Genomic DNA, 7,566 nt, shown 5'->3' on the forward strand with positions numbered 1-7,566 from the left:
TAATTTGAGTCAATTGGAGGTGTACCTCTGGATGTATTTCAAGGTCTACCTTCAAACTCAGTGCCTCTTTACCTGACATTATGGGAAAATCAAAAGAAATCAGCCAAGACCTCAGAAAATAAATTGTAGACCTTCACAAGTCTGGTTCATCCTTGGGAGCCATTTCCAAATGCCTGAAAGTACCACGTTCATCTGTACAAACAATAGTACGCAAGTATAAACACCATGGGACCACGCAGCCGTCATACCGCTCAGGAAGGAGAGCCGTTCTGTCTCCCAGAGATGAACGTACTTTGGTGCGAAAAAGTGCAAATCAATCCCAGAACAACAGCAAAGGATCTTGTGAAGATGCTGGAGGAAACGGGTAGAAAAGTATCTATATCCACAGTAAAACGAGTCCTATATCGACATAACCTGAAAGGCCGCTCAGCAAGGAAGAAGACACTGCTCCAAAACCACCATAAAAAAGCCAGACTATGGTTTGCAACTGCACATGGGCACAAAGATTGTACTTTTTGGAGAAATTTCCTCTGGTCTGATGAAACAAAATAGAACTGTTTGGTCATAATGACCATCGTTATGTTTGGAGGAAAAAGGGGGAGGCTTGCATGCCAAAGAACACCATCCCAACCATGAAGTACGGGGGTTGCAGCATCATGTTGTGGGGGTGCTTTGCTGCAGGAGGAACTGGTGCACTTCACAAAATAGATGGCATCATGAGGATGGAAAATTATTTGGATATATTGAAGCAACATCTCAAGACATCGGTCAGGAAGTTAAAGCTTGGTCGCAAATGGGTCTTCCAAATGGACAATGACCCCAAGCATACTTCCAAAGTTGTGGCAAAATGGCTTAAGGACAACAAAGTCATGGTATTGGAGTGGCCATCACAAAGCCCTGACCTCAGTCCTGTAGAACATTTGTGGGCAGAACTGAATAAGCGTGTGTGAGCAAGGAAGCCTACAAACCTTACTGAGTTACACCATCTCTGTCAGGAGGAATGGGCCAAAATCCACACAATTTATTGTAGATAGCTTGTGGAAGGTACCCGAAATGTTTGACCCAAGTTTAACAATTTAAAGGCAATGCTACCAAATACTATTTGAGTGTATGTAAACTTCTGACCCACTGGGAATGTGATGAAAGAAATAAAAGCTGAAATAAATAATTCTCTCTACTATTATTCTGACATTTCACATTCTTAAAATAAAGTGGTGATCCTAACTGACGTAAAACAGGACATTTTTACTCGGATTAAATGTCAGGAATTGTGAAAAACGGAATTTAAATGTTTTTGACTAAGTTGTATGTAAACCTTTGACTTCAACTGTATCAAATAAAATCAAATTGTATTTGTCACATACACATGGTTAGCGGATGTTAATGCGAGTGTAGCGAAATTCTTGCGCTTCTAGTTCCGACCATCACAACAACTACCTTGTACACACACGCGTAAAGGAATGAATAGGAGTATGGGGAACGCGAAGTAAGGCAGCCATCTCTGTCGGTGCCGGAAAGTTTTGGTCTGCGACGCAACAAACAGCAGCGGTCACAGACACCGGGAATTTTCTATTTCAGTTTTTCCACCTCAACACTGAGTGCCACCCCAGTAATCATTCCCTTCAAAGGCGCCCTGCTCCGGAGAGCATAGCAAGTCACAGGTATGGTCGCTAATCGCGTGACACGAAGAGCTCATCTCTGTCTGCGCCATCATCTCAAATGTCAAGCTTATGTTCATGTTGCAGCAGTGTGAAGGAGGGAGATTCCGAAATGTGAGAAGTGTGCAGGAAGGCATGGGACAAATGAATGAGTAGTATCGGTGGAAAAAACAGTGAGTGTCAATTGTCTTAGTGCCCATGTTGCTGGGGATCAGAAGTGTCCCGTGCAAGAGAGACAGGTTAAGATTGACAGGGTCGTATGATGAGGCAGTGAAGAGAGTAGAGTATGATAGGTCAAGGGTGAGTGGTAGGCCCAGGCCAATACAAAGTGATACAAATTTGTGCTTCAGTAAGGTTAGTTTCTTAGCATTAATTGCCATCAGCTGTACCTCAGAAATTGAAAGTGAATCACAGAAAATATATGTTGTGGTGGCAGCTGCAGAGAAGTACTTGGGTGTACTAAGTTTTACCGCAGAAGGGTTACAACAAGGTGTGTTGAACAAAAGAGTCCCTTCCTCCCAGGCCATTGGCCTGGTGTAGGATCAGTTAGGGTAAAAGTAGTGGAATGGTGTGGTCATTTTTATTGTTATGAAATAGGGTTAGTTGGTGGAATGTAATAGTGGTATATAGACGTTAGCTGGTAGTATGTCAAATGAAATCAAATTGTATTTGTCGCATGCTCCGAATAAAACAGGTGTAGATCTTACTGTGAAATGAATACTTACAAGCCCTTAACCAACAATGCAGTTTTAAGAAAATATAGTTAAGAAAATATTTACTAAATAAACTAAAGACATTTTTATTTTTAAGTAACACAATAAAATGAGGATATATACAGGGGGAACCGGTACTGAGTGAATGTGCGAGGCTTTAGGTTAGTCAAGGTAATTTGTACATGTACTGTGGGTAGGGGTAAAGTGACTGCATAGATAATAAACAGCAAGTAGCAGCAGTGTAAAAACAAATGTGGGTAGAAGCTGTTAAGGAGCCTTTTGGACCTAGTGTCACGCCCTGAACTTAGTTATCTTTGTTTTCTTTATTATTTTGGTTAGGTCAGGGTGTGAAAAGGTTTTTGTATGTCGAGGGTTTTATGTGTCTATGGTTGCCTGGATTTGTTCTCAATCAGTGGCAGCTGTTTATCGTTGTCTCTGATTGAGGACCATATTTAGGTAGCCATATTCATTGGGTATTTTGTGGGTTATTGTCTACGTATAGTTGCCTGTCAGCTTCACGTTTGTTTTGTATAGTTTGTTAAGTGTTCTTTGTTTATTAAAAGAAGGTCTCCTCTATACGACGAACGTGACAGAATAACCCACCAAAGAAGGACCAAGCAGCGTGCCAAAGAGGAGTGGACATCTTGGACCTGGGCGAAAGAGGAGTGGAGGACATCCTGGACCTGGGAGGAGGTAATGGCAGGGGACAAGACCCTGCCATGGAAGTAGGTGGAGGAACAGCGACGATATGAGGAGACACGGCTAGCACGGAAGCCCGAGAGGCAGCCCCAATATTTCTTTTTTGGGGGGCACACGAGGAGATTGGCAGAGTCAGGTAGGAGACCTGAGCCAACTCCTCGTGCTTACCGTGGGGAGCGTGTAACTGGTCAAGCACCGTGTTATGCAGAGATGCGCATGGTCATCCAGCCAGGATGTATTGAGCTAGCTCTATGTTCTCGATCTCCAATGCGTCTCCACGGTCCAATGTACGCCCTGTTCCTGCTCCTCACACTCGCCCTGAGGTGTGTGTCACCAGCCCGGTACCATCAATGCTGGCACCACGCACCAGGCCTACAGTGCGCCTCTGCAGTCCAGAGCGTCCGGCGACAGTACCCAGTCCAGAGCGTCCGGCGACAGTACCCAGTCCAGAGCGTCCGGCGACAGTACCCAGTCCAGAGCGTCCGGCGACAGTACCCAGTCCAGAGCGTCCGGCGACAGTACCCAGTCCAGAGTTTCCGGCGACAGTACCCAGTCCAGAGCGTCCGTTGATGATCCATTCAGTGACGGTCCCCAGTCCGGGTCGCCAGCGATGATCCGGAGTAATGATCCTCCGGCGATGATCCACGGGTCAGTGCTACAAGGACGGAGGGCTCAATGTAAATAAGGGGGGCGGCGTCCAGAGCCAGAGCCGCCACCAAAGTTAGATGCCCACCCAGACACTCCCTTGTATGTCTAGGGGTTTTGTATGTCTAGGGGTTTATATGTCTATGTTTGCCTAGATTGGTTCTCCATCAGAGGCAGCTGTTTATCGTTGTCTCTGATTGGGGACCATATTTAGGTAGCCATATTCATTGGGTATTTTGTGGGTTATTGTCTATGTATAGTTAGTTGCCTGTCAGCACTTATGTTATATAGCTTCATGTTCGTTTTGTTGTTTTGTATAGTTTGTTAAGTGTTCTTCGTTTATTAAAAGAAGAATGTATTCTCATCACACTGCGCCTTGGTCTCCTCTATATCCAACGAAAATGACACCAAGACTTGGTGCTCCGATACCGCTTGCCATGTGGTATCAGATAGAACAGTCTATGACTTGGGTGACTGGAGTCTTTAAAAAAAAATTTGGCCTACCTCTTACACTGCCTAGTATATAAGTCCTAGATGGCAAGAAGCTTTGCCCCAGCGATGTACTGGGCTGTATGCACTACCCTCTGTAGCGGCTTATGGTCGGATGCCGAGCAGTTGCCATACCAGGCGGTGATGCAACTGGTCATGATGCTCTTGATGGTGCAGCTGTAGAATTGTTTGAGGATCTGGGGACCCATGCCAAATCTTTTCAGTCTCCTGAGGGGGAAAAGTCATTGTTGTGCCATTGTTGATATGAATGGGAGTGTCTTCTGCCCTCCTTTTCCTGTAGTCCATGATCAACTCCTTTGTCTTGCTCATGTTTAGGGAGAGGTTGTTGTCATGGCACCACACTGCCAGGTCTCTGACCTCCCGATAGGCTGTCTCATTGATGTGGATGATCAGGCCTACCACTGTTGTGTCATCAGCAAACTTAATGATGGTGTTGGAGTCGGGCTCAGCCATGCAGTCGTGAGTGAACAAGGAGTACAGGAGGGGGCTGGGCACGCACCCCTGAAGGCCCACGTGTTGAGGATTAGCATGGCGGATGTGTTGTTACCTACCCTTTCCACCTGGGGGCGGCCCGTCAAGAAGTCCAGGTAGTACGATTGAGATTGAGTCATCTGTGGATCTGTTGGGGCGGAATGCGAATTGGAGTGGGTCAAGGGTTTCCGGGATGATGATGTTGATGTGAGACATGACCAGCCTTTCAAAGCACTTCATGGCAACCAACGTGAGTGCTACGGGACGGTAGTCATTTAGGCAGGATACCTTCGCTTTCTTGGGCACGGGGACTATGGTGGTCTGCTTGAAACATGTAGGTTTTATGTACTCAGTCAGGGAGAGGTTGAAAATGTCAGTGAAGACACTTGTCAGTTGGTCTGCGCATGGTCGGAGTTCACGTCCTGGTAATCCATCTGGCCCCGCGTCCTTGTGAATGATGACCTTTTTAATTGTCTTGCTCACATCGGCTACGAAGAGCGTGATCACACAGTTGTCTGGAACAGCTGGTGCACTCATGCATGCTTCAGTGTTGCCTGCCTCGAAGCGAGCATAAAAGGAATTTAGCCCGTCTGGTAGGCTCGCGTCACTGGGCAGCTTGTGGCTGGGTTTCACTTTAAGTTTAATAGTTTGCAAGCCCTGCCACATCCGACGTGTGTCAGACCCGGTGTAGTAGGACTCAATCTTAGTCCTGTATTGACGCTTTGCCTGTTTGATGGTTCATCTGAGGTCATAGCGGGATTTCTTAAATGCGTCCAGATTAGTGTTCCGCTCCTTGAAAGCAGCAGCTCTAGCGTTTAGTTCGGTACAGATGTTGCCTGTAATCCATGGCTTCTGGTTGGGATATGTACGTACGGTCAATGTGGGGATGACGTCGTTGTTGCACTTATTGATGAAGCCGGTGACTGAGGTGGTATACTCCTTAATGCCATTGGATGAATGTCGGAACTTTTTCCAGTCTGTGTTAGCAAAACAGTCCTGTAGCGTAGCATCCGCGTCATCTGACTACTTCTGTATTGAGCGTGTCACTGGTACTTCCTGCTTTAGTTTTTGCTTTTAAGCAGGAATCAGAGGATATAATTATAGTCAGATTTGCCAAATGGAGGGCGAGGGAGAGCTTTGTATGCGTCTTTGTGTGTGGAGTAAAGGTGGTGTAGAGGTTGTTTTTTTTCCCTCTGGTTGCACATGTGACATGCTGGTCGAAATGAGCTAAAATGGATTTAAGTTTGCCTGCATTTAAGTACCCGGCCACAAGGAGCGCCACTTCTGGATAGGCATTTTCTTGTTTGCTCATGCAGCCTGTTCAGTGCGGTCTTAGTGCCAGCATCGGTTTGTGGTGGTAAATATATGGCTACGAAAAATATAGATAGTGTGGTCTACAGCTTATCATTACGTACTCAGGCGAGCAATACCTCAACACTTCCTTAATATTAGACATCACGCACCAGCTGTTATTGACAAATAGACGCACTCTACCACCCTTCGTCTTACCGGATGTAGCTGTTCTGTCCTGCCGATGCACGGAAAACACAGCCAACTGTATATTACCCGTGTCGTCGTTCAGCCATGACTCGGTGAAACATAAGATATTACAGTTTTTACTGTCTCGTTGGTATTATAGTCTCAAACGGAGCTTATCCAGTTTATTTTCCAGTGATTGCAGGTTGGACAATAGAATGGATGGCAGAGGCAGGTTACACACTGATCTGCGCCCCCTGTATCTCCGTCTTTTCTTCATGTGAATGACAAGGATTAGGGCCTGGTCTTGGAGAAACAGTATATCCTTTGCGTCAGATTCATTAAATAGTCTGATGCAAACTTTGTTCAGTTCGAGCTGAGTAATCGCTGTTCTGATATCCAGAGGCTCTTTTTGGTCATAAGAGATGGTATTAGCAACATCATGGTCAAAATAAGTTACAAACAATGTGAAAAAATACACAAAATAGCACAATTGGTTAGTAACTTGTAAAATGGCATCAAACCCTCCGGCGCCATTATTATATCTATATGTAATAGTGGTATATAGGTAGAGGGTTTGTTGGTGGTATGTAATAGTGGTATATAGGTGTTAGTTGGTGGTACGTAATACAGGTATATAGATGGAGGCTTAGTTGGTGGTATGTAATGGGAGTGTATAGATGTCTGTTTGTAGTGCAATTTAAAAAAAAATGGTCTTACAAAAGGTAACGTGATTGAACACAGTAGGTGGCAGCATGCACAAACACAATGTGCAAACGCAATGATACCAAAGAAGAATCGTCCTTAGAGACATGATTGTATCGAGGCACAGATCTGGGAAAGGGTACCAAAATATTTCTGCAACGTTGAAGGTCATCAAGAACACAGTGGCATCCATCACTCTTAAATGGAAGAAGTTTGGAACCTCCAAGACTCTTCCTAGAGCTGGCCACCTGGACGAACTGAGCAATTGGGGGAGAAGGGCCTTTGTCAGGGAGGTGACCAAGAACCCAATGTTCACTGACAGAGCTCCAGCGTTCCTCTGTGGAAGCACAGCACTCCACAAATCAGGTCTTTATGGTAGAGTGGCCAAACGGAAGCTACTCCTCAGTAAAAGGCACATGACCACCCGCTAGGAGTTTGCCAAAAGGCACCTAAAGGACTCTCAGACCATGAGAAACCAGAGTCTCTGGTCTGATGAAACCAAGATTGAATGCCAAGCGTCACGTCTGGAGGAAACCTGGCACCATCCCTACGGTGAAGCATGGTGGTGGCAGCATCCTGTTGTGGGGATGTTTTTCAGCGGCAGGGACTGGAAGACTTGTCAGAATCGAGGGAAAGATGAACCTTCCAACAAGACAACGACCATAAGCACACAGCCAAGACAACGCAGG

Source organism: Oncorhynchus masou, chromosome 9 (assembly GCF_036934945.1).
Source record: "Oncorhynchus masou masou isolate Uvic2021 chromosome 9, UVic_Omas_1.1, whole genome shotgun sequence".
NCBI lineage: Eukaryota > Metazoa > Chordata > Actinopteri > Salmoniformes > Salmonidae > Oncorhynchus > Oncorhynchus masou.